Source organism: Berghia stephanieae, chromosome 3, assembly GCF_034508935.2.
Source record: "Berghia stephanieae isolate SIO BIC M18660-M18661 chromosome 3, UCSD_Bste_1.3, whole genome shotgun sequence".
Taxonomy (NCBI): Eukaryota; Metazoa; Mollusca; class Gastropoda; order Nudibranchia; family Aeolidiidae; genus Berghia; species Berghia stephanieae.
Window position 1 is genome coordinate 22,204,987 of NC_088362.1, and position 15,000 is coordinate 22,219,986.

At 32.9% G+C, this 15,000-nt stretch overlaps 1 protein-coding gene across 2 annotated transcripts in view; it reads left to right on the forward strand.

Annotated features, from left to right (window-relative positions):
* LOC144967339 (prickle planar cell polarity protein 3-A-like) overlaps nt 1-15,000 on the forward strand; it is a 105,613-nt gene that overhangs the window by 48,012 nt on the left and 42,601 nt on the right. The gene's annotated exons all lie outside the window — the stretch shown is intronic.

Consider the following 15,000-nt stretch of genomic DNA (forward strand, 5'->3'; position numbering starts at 1 on the left):
CCCAAGAAAAAGATGAATACCAAAATATCTACTAAGGGATACAATAGTCGGATTTTTAATAAGGGGCGCACCTTTGTCTTCTTTTTCTCAGCTGTTCACAATGTACAACTGCAAAAATTTGTATGAACCTCTGGATCATTTTGTCCTAGTAAAATATATTTTTTCACGAATTTTAAAACAATAGGAAAGAATTTCACTTATTACAGCTATATTAAAATCGATAACTAGTAAGTATTGGAATCTAAATATGATTATAGTGTCAATAATATGATTTTCCGCTTATCCATTTTGAAAGAATTTGGGAAAATGGAATGTTCAGTTAATTGAAACTTATATGATGTTCGTACAGAATCCGAATATGAAGGAACGACAGACATGTTTACATTTTATAACAAGCAATATACGTTATTGATGAATACAAATGAAAGTGAACATTACGCGCTTCCAACATTATTTTGATTTCAAATTTTTGAGAAATAGCTTGTTATTTATGCCAAAGAGGATTACATAAATTTAATGTAGACCAGTCAAAAGTAGAAATTCATCAATTTATGATACAATGTTTCCACAAATATGTGCTTGTGTTCAAAAACAATAACATGCAAAACTGAGAGTTGATTGTGAAATTCCAATTCCATAGCTGTTCTCTTTAATTAATGACTTATCGATAGATAAAAGTGGACTTCTTTTCGCAGCCTTAACGAGAGAGGAACCGATAGAGATTCCGTATCATATCGTATTGTTTAAGAGCTTATAGGTTTAAAAGAAAACTTAAAATGCTGTGTGAAACGTTCATGCATAGTCTAGATAAAATTTTTCAAAGTTAAATATAAACGTTCATTGTTAATTTGACAATTTTGAGTATTTAATCACTAGTTCAAATGAGTTAAAGCTAGAGATTCATATCAGTCTTCGGTAATTGTGACGTGATGTAAATAAAAAGCAATAAATTACAAAGTCAAAATGGGATGCAAACTACATTAGTTGTTACTTTATAACAGTTAATGTGTGTTGCTTTTATTCGGAAAATAGTATGATATGAACTCATAACACTAGCCGGAACTACCGTGTCACAAGATTATTTTGAAAAACGATGAATTCATCTTACTTTGTGGTGTGAAAATGTTTACATTTTTAGCAGAGTAAAATCTCTAATTTTATGACAGGGGTTTTAAAGTAGATTTTTATAGGTCGTGAAGAAGAAATCTTTTTTGTGATATGGCATCACAATACGGGCCAAAATGTTTATTCAGTTAATAGAAATTGATTCGGAGGTTGACACAAAGTTTTACAACTTTTGATAGAAGGACATTTGAGAAAAACTAGAAAAACATGCGCCATTCATAAAAAAATCTGACTACTATACTATAGTTCATTCCTTACAGTCAATGAGTAGCATCAGAATCAGATCCATAGTTCCCTTCCATGTAGTCAAGAGTTAATTAATAGAGTTACATCTCAGATCATTGAGACAAAACTATATATTCAGACTACTAGTACAATCCTTTCAGTCAATGGATCCATAATTCCCTCCCATAGTCACAGAGATAATTAGAGTGATTGAGTTGGGTGAGTGTAACTGTTGTAACAGTAACATCTCAGACTCAGATCATTTTGATCAATGAGGCAAAACTATATATTCAGAGTACTAGTCCCATACGATTGACAGTCATATCAGCAACACCAGATCCATGTAATGGGCATAACTATATATTCAGAGTCCAATTTCCTTCATATATGGTAATATCAGACCCACTAACTATTCTAGTCTAGCTATCTAGCAATAGCAATGACTACTATCTATCTAGCAACTGTTGTTAGTATTGTTAGTAGTAGAAAGGACTGTTCAAGTTCAAGTTGTGAAGTTGACGTGACGAGCAAAGGGCCCTCTAGACTTATACACTAGACTAATACAATAAAGTCAATATTTATCAGTTAACCATATAGAAAAAAAAAAGATATAAATATAAAGCCACAAGCCATAATAAAATAAGAAACAAATCCGAATCAGGATGTCAGTCTGATCACCATATCTGAATCTGTGCGACTCGACAGAGCAAGCACGACAACGGGTCTATCTATCGTCTGCAGGAACTACAGCCAGATGCTAATTCTAAACATTTCTTAAATAATAATTATTACGCAATTATTATTGCAACTTACCACTTTTCAAAGATTCTGGTTCGATAAACTAGCCATAGATCTATCTAGTTATTAAAAGCAATTGAAAGCAGATTCGTACTTTGGATTTTAAAAAAATGAAAACAAACCCAATCACTCAATTTGTAAGAGGGCGTCATAAAAAATAGTTCATACTTTCCAGTAAAATTGTTGATAGTTCACTACTTTTTATATATTTTCATATCATTCAAGATATAAGAAATATTATTTAAAACTTATGGTCGCCAATTAACCAATTTCTCATAAAGTACCGAAATTATAAGAACAGAATCAATTATTGCGCATTCAAGGAAATTGTACCAAGGCAGAAAAGTAGTAGTTTTGCTTGAAATCGTTATCCGACCAATGGCCCCCACTAGCGGGGGCTGAAGTTTCCACATGTCAATCCTTTCAGTATAGTAATCCTTGGTTAAAAAGTAAAATTAGGTTTCTTATTAAAGGATAAATTCCTAGTTTTATCCCCGTATCACTCGTGCAATCAAAAATATAGTCGTTAGCGGTAGCATTCAGGAATAAAGAATCCCTTTTTTTTGACAATATTATCAAATTTTAACCAAGTCTTTATGATAAGGTAAAGGATGATATTATGAAAGAACTGGGCCTGGAGGAAGATGATGATATGAACCGAGATGCATGGAGATGTGACATTCATTATGGCAACCCTGCAAAATGCGGGATAAGCTGAAAGTGAAAGAAGAAGAAGAAGAACCAAGTCTTTTTGAAAGGCAATCATATTGTTTCAGAATTTTAAAATCCAGGACTGTAAATATCGATGATGGATCAATATCATGCAGAGCAAACTGAATTTTAAGGTTAATGTTGAAGAAAAATATCGTGCACTATTAAACCTTTCCTTACCAAACTACATGAAAATCGTCAGATTCGTTACGTTACAACCAACATTTTTTAAATTCAAATTTCTCTTGTACATCATAAAATTTAAAGAAAATTAACAGTGTGTTGTAGAGCATGTTTTGCTAAAGAAATAATGTATCGCAAGAACTGTTGCTATAGGGAATGAGATTAGCGGAAGAGTAGCGTACCTTGATTGGACATCACCTTACAGAGAGAACGTCAAAATGGTTTTGCGCATGCGTCTCTCTCGTCCTCGCTTTCGGTGAAGTGTCTCATGCCGCACAACCAACATGACGTTCTCTCTCTAATAACTTTTCCGCTCGTGACTTCCAATCAAGGGACGCTACTCTTCCGCTAATCTCATTCCCTAGTGTCTTTGAGTGATAGAAAATATATTTTTGTGTAAGTTGGGTGTGAAGTTTTGGGGAAAATCCTGAAGATGGCTGGTATGGAGAGAGTTAACACAATACATTCAGTATACCCAAGATCCTTTAAATCATGCGATCGTGGGAACGCTTCGATCGGCTTCGGTAGAGAACCTGCTTAAAATCAGTGGGGACTTGCCACCTGCACTTATTTGCAGGTCTGATAACTCAATTCCTTATGGGCTCATCGTAAGTTGTAATGGAAATCTAAAAAAAAAAAAACAATTAAAAAAATGACGACATATATTGTCTATTCAACAGTGTTAAACTAGGCCCATAAGTGGGTTCAAATGTATTGAACTGCTACTTTTTTTTTTTTTTTTTTTTTTTCAAAGATAATTTGGACGCCTTGTATTTTCTTTTCAAAGATAACAATATGGGCGCCTCACAATTTTAATATTTTTTCAAAGATAATATGCATGCATCGTAATCTAGAAATTTTTTTTTGTTACCTTTTCACTTAACCAAAATGATAATAATGTCTTGTTGTCTATTTACACACAATACAAGGGCAATGCGAATGCGAGATTAATGCCACGCACTGACATATTACTAGAATCCTAACTGCCGTTATAAAAAATCAAGGAACGCAACTCGAGGAATAAGTTCTAAGATTGTCTAATTATTGAGTTATCTCCCTTGTCTGTTGTGATGTAAAATAGAAAACGCATTATCACGGGTATTAATAAAAGGGAGCGTTATTCGACACCCGAAACTCGTGTGTATTTTGTCACCAGATAATTCGACACCCGAAACTTGGGTGTATTTTCTCACCAGATAATTCGACACTCGAACCCTGGGTGTCTGTTATCACCAGATAATTCGACATACTGAAAAGTTGAGTCTTAATTTTAGTCTGTTGTTTTTGTTGTTGTTTTCTGTTAATTTTGTCTATTAAAAAAAAAAAAAAAAACAAATAAAAAAAAAACTTCGCAAATTTTATCACTCTCGGTTTCTCTCCCAATACACGAACAACTCTCTCTCTCTCTCTCTCTCTCTCTCTCTCTCTCTCTCTCTCTCTCTCTCCCTCTCTCTCTCTCTCTCTCTCTCTCTCTCTCTCTCTCGCTCTCTGTGGAATATTTAAAAGCATTGTTGTAAGGGGCAATATTTTGCTTTGGATCTAAAATATATGTTTTTCCATTGCAAAAATGAGGCTCATATCGTGAGACCTAAAATAGGCGGGTATTAGTGTTACCTGCTAGGCCATGCTAGGTGTCGCTCAGAAATTTTCCCCATGATTGTAATGACTTTCATAAGTTTACTGTTGTGACAACAATATTGTTTATCTGGCAGATAATAGTAATAATAATAATAATAATAATAATAATAATAATAATAATAATAATAATAATAATAATAATAATAATAATAATAATAATATATAATAATAATAAAATATATTAATAATAATAATAATAATAATAATAATAATAATAATAATAATAATAATAATAATAATAATAATAATAATAATAATAATAATAATAATAATAATAATAATAATAATAATAATAAAATAAATAATAAAAGAATAATAATAAATAAGAATAATAATATTATTATTAATAATAATAATAATAATAATATAATAATAATAATAATAATAATAATAATAATAATAATAATAATAATAATAATAATAATAAATAAAAGAAGAAGAAGAAGAAGAAGAAGAATAAGAATATTATTATTATTATTATTATTATTATTATTATTATTATTATTATTATTATTATTATTATTATTATTAAATAATTAATAATATTAATAATAATAATAATAATAATAATAATAATAATAATAATAATAATAATAATAATAATAATAATAATAATAATAATAATAATAATGAAGAAAATGATAGAATGATAATCATAAGAACAATAATATATAATCAAATCAATAAAAAAGCTTTAAAGTATAAAGGAAATATTTAAAAAATAGATAGAAGGAAAAAAAATAGTATTGAAAAAATAAGGTTCCCATTGGGCTTTGAACCCAAGAACTTCCAATTAAAAGTCAAGCAGCTCAGCCACTATGCTCCTCTCAGCATACTAGGCTTTCGTGTCATTCAGATTCCATCCAACAAGGAGCTCACACGACATTCTGTTTATTTGTTTAGACGATTTCTATACGGACGAAGGGTTTACATTCGAAATGTTCATTGTTTGGATCATTTAATCCCTAAGCATTTTAATTAATTAATCCCTGCATTCAGACAGCCATTTAGCCCTAATACCACCATGCTGATAAATTCACACGACGGAAGTTGTAGCTAATTCTCAACATGCGCATGCGCGACTCGGGTCTCGGAATAATCTGGTGACAAGATACACCCGAGTTTCGGGTGTCGAATAACACTCCGTTATTAAAATAAGGCTAATTCAGTGTCTGTGAGGAAGGCTAACTGACCATTTTCTACCGAGTAAAGCTGTGGAATCGCATATAGATTTGACGGTATTGTGTGGGATTTGCATAATCCACAGTCATATCTCGTTAATCTGTTACCAAAAGAATATCGAATTTTCCGGGTACCGAATCAAAAATACTCAAAAGATTATAGACACACACACACACAAACACACACACGCACACACAAATATATATATATATATATATATATATATATATATATATATATATATAGATAGATAGATATATATATAGTATGCGCTTAGCTAAGAAGCTCACAACATTGCCATCCGGAAGTATAACGGACCAACTCACAAGGACCATGAACTTTTATCGTCTGGATAATACAGTTTAGTGAGAATTACTCATAAACGTGGATAGCAAAAACAATAACAAAGACCCGAGTGACGTCAACTTAATTCTCTATATGAGCCAAGGTCAAAAGGTGCCAATTTTTTTTCTCAAAATAAAAGTGACATAATAGTCCATTCATGTTTCTATATTTGTAGCAAAAACCCTGTACTTCATGAATCAAAGGCCCTTTAGATAACTTTAAGGTCTAACGCAGCATAATATCGTCAACAATACCTATAGGTTGCTGGTGTCACCTGTGACCGGTGACACCAAAATGAGACAAAAAACTCAATAACCAAATGATTTTTGTTGAGTATCAAACTTTATTTAGTAAGTTATAGACATAAAGACACAATCAATAACAATCATAGTACAATAATATTACCAACTATTGGAGAAAATGTTGCTTTTTGGTGTCATCGGTCACAAGCAACATAGAATGCAAATATATTATTTCATAAAAATGTTTGTACATTAACAACAACAACAATATTGCATATGCTTATTACCAGCAATGTTCAGAAACTTTTGGAATAAAATGTTGGGAAATAATGTGACCAAAGCATATCTTATTTAGAGACATTGTGTCACTTGTGACATTAGACCGATGACACCATTACTTATGTCACAAGCAATACCAAATTGCAATTTCGACAATATATCATTAATTTCAGTCAAACCAGTGTAATAACCACAATTAAATATGGAATTTAATAATATTTCAGAAACCAAAGACTTCAAAATTAGAAATATACATGGAAATTAGAGCATCTGAATGTGACTTGTGACATAAGACCGGTGACACCATTACTTATGTCACAAGCAACACCAAATCACACTTTCGTCCATAATATATCATTATTTTCAGTCAAAAAAGCACAATAACATACTCTAAAATGAAATTCAATAATATTTTAAGAAACTAAATACTTTCAAATTGGAAATATACTTAGAAATTAGTAATACCATTGTTGCTATTACTTTGGTCAAAATCGGCACTAGAACGCAATTTTGCCTCAATAAATCAAGAATAGCAACTGAACACATGTAATATAGCCTGTTAAAATGTAATTCAATGACATTTCAAGCTTTGAAGAACATGAAAACAGAAATACATTAGAAACTTCAAATTTAAGTGTCACCTGTGACATTTTAACCAATGACACCAATGGTCACAAAAACTACCAGAAGTCACACAAACACTAGATAAATATCAGCCATGGTAATGAATTCATGTAACCAAACGGTAACATCCGCCCTACTGCTCAAATCTGCTAGTTTGTAGTAATTTAGTGTGTTAATAGTAAAACAAATCAAATTTCTTGACAACCCTTCTTTTATCTGGATTCGTCAAAAGCTTGAGTGTTGTCTTTTTCTTGATTGATACAACACTGAAACATAAAAAAATTAGAATTACAAGGAAATAATTAATTGTGTCAAAATCACAGTCTTATGTGAGATGTCATAATATCATATTTGTAAATAGAATAACAGCTGAAAACATAATTTTTGGTGGCACTTTGTAATATCCAATATCAAGTGTTGCTTGTGACAATTTAAAATAGCGATGACACCAAAGTTCAACTTACCTTTTCTGCCTGGAGCCACGCTGGAAAGGCAAATGAAAGTGCTGCACTTCAAAGACTGGTAAGAAGGGTGGATCAAAATTGCGAATCGCCATTTAACGAAACAAACTTCCACGTGTTCACACATGCCGTGTTGCTTGTGACAAATGACACCAAAACCAATAAACCTCAATATCGGCAAAACGGTATACATTTACTCCAAGATTTGAATTCAGATAGTAAATCTATGCTTTTTCTCATAATAAAACATTTTCTAAACATTAAACATGAGCTTTAAAGTTTCATGTCGAGTCTTAGTATTGTGCTGTGTTTGATGACACCAAAGGTCACAAGCAACACCAACTTTTTAAGAACTCTATATGAAACTTAATCAGATATGTAAAATACTGAAATTGAGTTTAAAAGTAAATTTTGACTTTATACTATTAGTCAAATTTCAATCACGTGAGCTAAAGCATCACATTTAATTTCTACATGATTTCTAAAAAGGTGGTGCGTTGACCTCGTGTTAAGCACATGCCAAACAGCATTCAAATTTCACTTTCAAGTTGTTTATTTCATATTCTGCATATTCTGTTGAACAGAGTATGTTGAGCTATCTCATTTTATCTCTTCTTCATATTATCAATTGATTACAATCATTAACCCAATGAAAACATCCCATAATTAAGTAAAAATCAAATTTTCTTAACACTGGTATCAGGCGGGCACCTTTTGACCTTGGCTCATATATACATAACATACATAATAATATATAATATTATATATATATATATATATAATATATATATATATATATATATTATATATATATATATATATATATATATATATATATATTATATATATATATACATATCGCCGATTTATTTTCATTTCTATTTCGGCCATGCAAAATATCAAAAACAACATATCTAGTAAACAATATTTAGGATGGGGTAAAATAGGAAGAGGATTAAGCTGTGTCCTGTTTATTTTTATCACCAAATTAAACTGAGTAAAGAAAAAGATCTACGTCTTAATTCAAGCGCACACGCCTATATATTAACATACACACACACACACACACACACACACACACACTATATATAAATATAAATATATATATATATATATATATATATATATATATATATATATATATATATATATATATATCCTTTCTTAAAAAAATATAGCATTGTGGAGAACATTGTGCTTATTTGAGTCAATAAAAAAATTGATACGGCGCACAACTCTACTGAAAGATTTGAAAATTAGAAATGTATTTTTTACGGATAGATAAACAGATAACTTGATTTCCTTTTATAATTTAAAGTCAGTTTGAATGTTCGTTGAGTCAAACAGATAATATCATAAAATATGTACCGACGACACTTGGCTCCCAAAATCAACCAATTTTGTCACTGTAAAAAGTTGTCAATTTGCGTCATCTATTTATGACATCAAGTTTTATTATTACTTCCGTTGTATTGTTGATTTAGCGGTGATCAGTTTTGTTATGATATGTTTGTGTGTGTGTGTGTGTGTATGTTTGTGTGTGTGTTGTGTGTGGTGTATACATGTGTGTGTGTGTGTGAGTGTGTTGGCATTTTTCAGCAAATCGTGGCATTCATAGTGATATTATTCACTTGATCACATGAAGGTATTTCAGTCGCCATTTTGATTCTTTTTTTTACTATTAGGGTTAGCTCGAGAGGTTAGTCATAAGTGTTATTAAAGGTGCTAGGGTGTTTGTTTTTCCATAAGTTAAGTAAAGGGGAGACATTCCGAAAGCTCCTACATCCCCAGTATTCTTTAAATTTGTATTTTCACCCTTGATCTTTTGTCAGCACGGTAGTAGAACAGCACATTCAACGTTCAAAATTACAATTCCATAACGGATAACAGCACCTGTAGCATCAGTCTCCAATCAGACACAGCTAAGTTACTGAAGAGTAGTTCTCTCATAATTTGGGATGAAGCACCTATTATGGACAGGCGTGTGTTTGAATGTGTGAGCAGGACATTTTGTGACATAACAGGCAGTTCAAAACCTTTTGGGGGCAAAGTGGTTGTACTTGGATGGGATTTTCGGCAAATTCTACCTGTTGTTAACTAAGGAAGTGAAGCCGATATATTAAGTGTCACACTTAACAAGTCAATTATTTGGAATTTTGTCACCATTTTTCACATGAACAAGAACATGAGGGTTACTGATGACAATAACTGTTTTGCAAATTGGCTTCTCCGCATCGGAAATGGTACAGAGCCGGTTTTCAGCGAAATAGGAAAGTATTCTGTTAAATTACCTACAGCGCTATGCCTTCCTGAAAATGACCCAGACTGCTTGATAAATGCTGTATACAATGATTTGAATCTGAACTTTGCGGATGAACGTTATCTATCAGAGAGAGAGCAATATTGACTACAACCCATGAAAATGTTGACAAAATAAATGCAGCCGTTCTGTCCAGGTTGACCTCATCAACTGAACAAATTTACCGCAGTGCTGATTCCATTCAAAGTGACTCTGACATCAACTTATACCTGATTGAATTCTTGAACGAACTTACACCTCCCGGACTTCCTCCACATGCATTACATTTTAAAGCCAACACGTCAGTCACGCTGCTTCGAAATATAAATCCTAAATCAGGCCTCCTAAATGGCACCCGTTTGTTAATAATTAAATTAGGTTCAAAAGTATTAGAAGCCAAGATAATTACCGGTAGTAGAGCTGGCGACATTGTACTTTATCCCTAGAATCAATCTGACGACAACAACTGATTCAGGCTTACCATTTATTATAAATAGAAGACAGTTTCCGGTAAAATTGACATATGCAATGACAATTAACAAGTCTCAGGGGCAGACATTAAGCAAGGTGGGGATTTTCTTACTACAACCGGTATTCACACACGGACAACTGTATGTTGCTGTGTCACGGGTCAGATGCTATAGTGGCTTACACTTCATGTTGGGCCACACAGAAAAATCAACCGAAGATATACCAAATTACACAGACAACGTTGTTTACCAATCTGCCCTCATTAAATGATGGTGAGTACAGTATCGAATGAAAATAGTTCTTTCCCCGCGAAATTGCGGGCTTTTTACTAGTGTGTATATATATATATATATATATTATATAATATATATATATATATATATCTATAAGTAAGTAAGGACACTCACTCGTACCTACAAGTACCCACCAACACTCATAAATATATATAAAATGCTGCAATAGTGGACATGGATCTCAACTTCGGTTAATTGCAACTTCGGTTTATCGCAACATTTTTGCTGATCGCATGGTGTTGCGATTATCTCGAGTGGACTGTATAGATAGTTCTAAGATGACGTCACTCAGGTCTTTGTTATTGTTTTTTGCCATCCGCGTTTATGAGTAATGCTCACTGAACTGTTTTAACCCGACTATAAACGTTCATGGATACACACAGTTTTGTGTGTTGGTCAGTTATACTTCCGGATGGCAATGTTATGAGTTTCTTAGCCAAGCGCATACTATATATATATATATATATATATATAAGTTTATATATATATATATATATATATATATATATATATATATATATATATATATATATATATATATATATATATAAGTTTCATGGTGATTCGTTAACACATTTTTCAAAGATTACTGAAGCTGACTTACGTGATTGCATTATGTCGTCTCCAACTAAAAGTTGTGATTTAGACCCCTTAAATACTGCCATTTTAAAAAAATGCATTGATGTAATTTTAACACCATTTACATGTATTGTTAATAATTCGTTGCAGTCAGGTGCTGTACCAGACATTTACAAAGTTGCTCATGTCAAACCCCTTTTGAAAAAACCTGATCTCGATAAAGAGAACTTAAAAAAACTATCGCCCTGTCTCTAATCTTCCTTTTCTCTCTAAGATCTTAGAAAAGCTTGTTTTGAAACAATTACTGTCTCATCTTAAAAATAATTGTCTTGAAGAAAAATTTCAGTCTGCTTATAGGCAACATCATTCGACGGAAACCGCACTTGTTAGGGTTGTTAATGATCTCCTCTCTGTTATAGACAATGGTTCATGTTCTTTGCTGAATTTGCTTGACCTATCGTCTGCTTTTGATACTATTGATCACAATCTTCTTCTCAAACGTCTTGAAATTACTTATGGCGTGTCTGGTGCAGCGCTTGATTGGTTTAGGTCATATTTGTTTAATCGTAAACAGATTATTACGGTGGATGAATATAGATCGGAGGAAATCTTTCTTGATTGTGGGGTTCCCCAGGGTTCAGTACTTGGACCCGTTCTTTTTGTTTTGTACGTTGGCCCTCTGTCTAAAATCATCAGAAGTTTTGGTCTGTCTTACCATCAATACGCTGATGATACGCAATTGTACTGCGTTTCCAATATGAGAAATTTACAAGAAGTATCAGCCAATAGTAAAAATTGTATCCAAAGTGTTAAGAAATGGATGAATGAGAACAGACTGAAACTGAATGATGATAAGACGGAGGTGCTGTATGTGGGGAACAGGAAGTGGAAAAGTGAAACAGATTTGAAGTTGGGGGATGCCTCTATTCAAATTGTTGACAAAGTGAAAAACCTTGGCACATTCTTAGACTCTGGACTGTCGATGGAGCACCAGGTTAATAATTTGGTTAGATCTCTCTTTTTCCAACTAAAAAAGATTGCTTCCATTAGACGGTTCATATCTGAGGATGTGACCAAGCACCTGGTTGTGTCCCTCGTACTATCGAAATTGGATTATTGTAATGCTCTGTTGTTTGGCGTTTCGCAATACAATCTGAAACGTCTTCAGATTGTCCAAAACAGCGCTGCCAGACTAGTATTTATGAAGCGTAGGTGCGACTCTGCCGGACCTCTACTTCATGACCTGCATTGGCTGCCTGTTGAGAAAAGAATTAAATTCAAAGCTTGTGTTTTAGTGTATCGTTGTCTTGAAGGTACTGCCCCTTCCTACCTTTCAGAACTAATTGAAAGATATTCAAAACCCCGCCCCTTACGTTCGGCCAGTGATTCCACAAAACTAGTTGTCCCTCGAATTCGGAAAAATGCTGGAATGAGATCCTTTTCTCATTTCGGACCCTCTATTTGGAACGCCTTACCGCAGAGCATTCGTGAAAAAGAATCTTTGTCTATTTTTAAACGTTCGCTTAAAACATATTTGTTTCGATTTTAGTAGATGGTATGAGAAGCAAGATAGGTTTGGTTTGTGTTGTGTGTTGTATTGTGTGTGTGTGTATGTGTGTGTGTGTGTGTGTGCTTGTGTGTGTGAATGAGTATGTTTCAGCCAAAGTAATTTGTAATTTAAGCGCTTAGAGTCTGGTGTCTCGGAGTTATAGCGCTATATAAGTTTTCAGCATTATTATTATTATTATATATATGTAGTATGAGCTTCTTAACAATATATATATATATATATATATATATATATATATATATATATATATATATATATATATATATATTGGACTATTGGTTTCAGGGGAGGTGGAGTCATAAAAACTATTGGTGAAGCATTTTTAGAGAAACAAAAACAACAACTTTGACCCTGCTCGGTTTGACCTCGAAAGACTGTCACGTTCAGATCGTAGTAAAGTTTTATATGAATTACCTGTAATGCAAGAACACAAAGTGTACATAATATATTTCACGTTGTGGACAAAATAGCAATGTTTTGACATAGTTTTCCTCGCCTATTAGAAAATAGATGGGTTTTAATTACTTTGATTGTGAAGGGAATGCTGTTGAACGAAATTGACGTCACTCAGTTCTTTGTCGTATTTGGACAATCGTTTTGGTGATTAGCTCTCACTAAATCATATCAATCAGACTATAGATAGTATGAAGTTGACGTCACTCAAGTCTTTGTTATTACTTTGTGCCATCCACGTTTATGAGTAATTTTTACTAAACTGACTATAACTGACACCAGACTATTAACGATCATGGTTACACACACTTTTGTGTGTTGATCCGTTATACTTCCGGATGGCAATGTTGTGAACTCCTTAGCCAAGTGCATACTGTCTATAGATAGTTCGAAGATGACGTCACTCAGGTCTTTGTTGTTGTTTTTTTGCCATCTGCGTTTGTGAGTACTTCTCACTAAACTGTATTAACCAGACTATAAACGATCATGGTTACACACAGTTTTGTGTGTTGGTCCGTTATACTTCCGGATGGCAATGTTATGAGCTTCTTAGCCAAGTGCAAACTATCTATAAACCGAGACTGAAATACAGAGTCAGGAAACTTCGAGAGTGGCAAAAGGGTTTTTAATAACAGACGATGCGCATCTAGATCAGGCCATAACAAGTCGGTAAACATCCCTCTCGCTCACATTATGTTTATTTGTAATACCAGTTGTGGAGAACCCGAAATAATTGCTGGGAATACAGGGTTATTACGAACAGGCATTTATCTATTTTAATTATCTTACTATTGTGGAAGTTAACTTAGATCGTGACGATCAACAATTAAAATCGGTCCGGTAATAAAATATGCAGGTGAGCGGAAATAAATATGGCAACACAATTTCACTGTAAATTTAACTTGAAAACAATAAGAAAAAAAAACAAAACAAAGCAAACCCCCCCCCCCCCACAAAACAATTCCCATCTCCCTACCCCCCCCCCCCATCCCAAACAAATAACAAAAAACAAACAAACAATCAAACAACAAACACATGGGATGGATTTTGAGGTGGAAAAATCGCAAAATTAGAAGGCTTATGCAGAGGAACTTTATATTTTAATTTTTAGACTGTGATGGAAATTGAAATAGACCGAGACAAACTTATTCTTCCCATTGGACGGATAAATAAATGGTTTTAACCATGACCTAAACCATATGTTTTTTGTTGACAAACGAATTCTTCCGATTGGACAGATAATATAAAATGAATTCGTCCATATTGATTAATTGCATAGATTATTAAAATCCGTGAGGAAATATTTTACAAATCTGAAATTATGCCGTTCAAGCTAAACGAATACATTGTAGATACATGCAACTTTTGCCAGTAAAAGCCAATGTGTCAACTTATCTAAACGGGTACATGACCAATTATTTTGCCCTAGCAGATTTGTTAATGATCATTTGAGTCAACGGTTGATAAAATTACCCTTAATTTAGAAAAGGGTCTCAAGTTACTCGTAGATTCTATATAAATC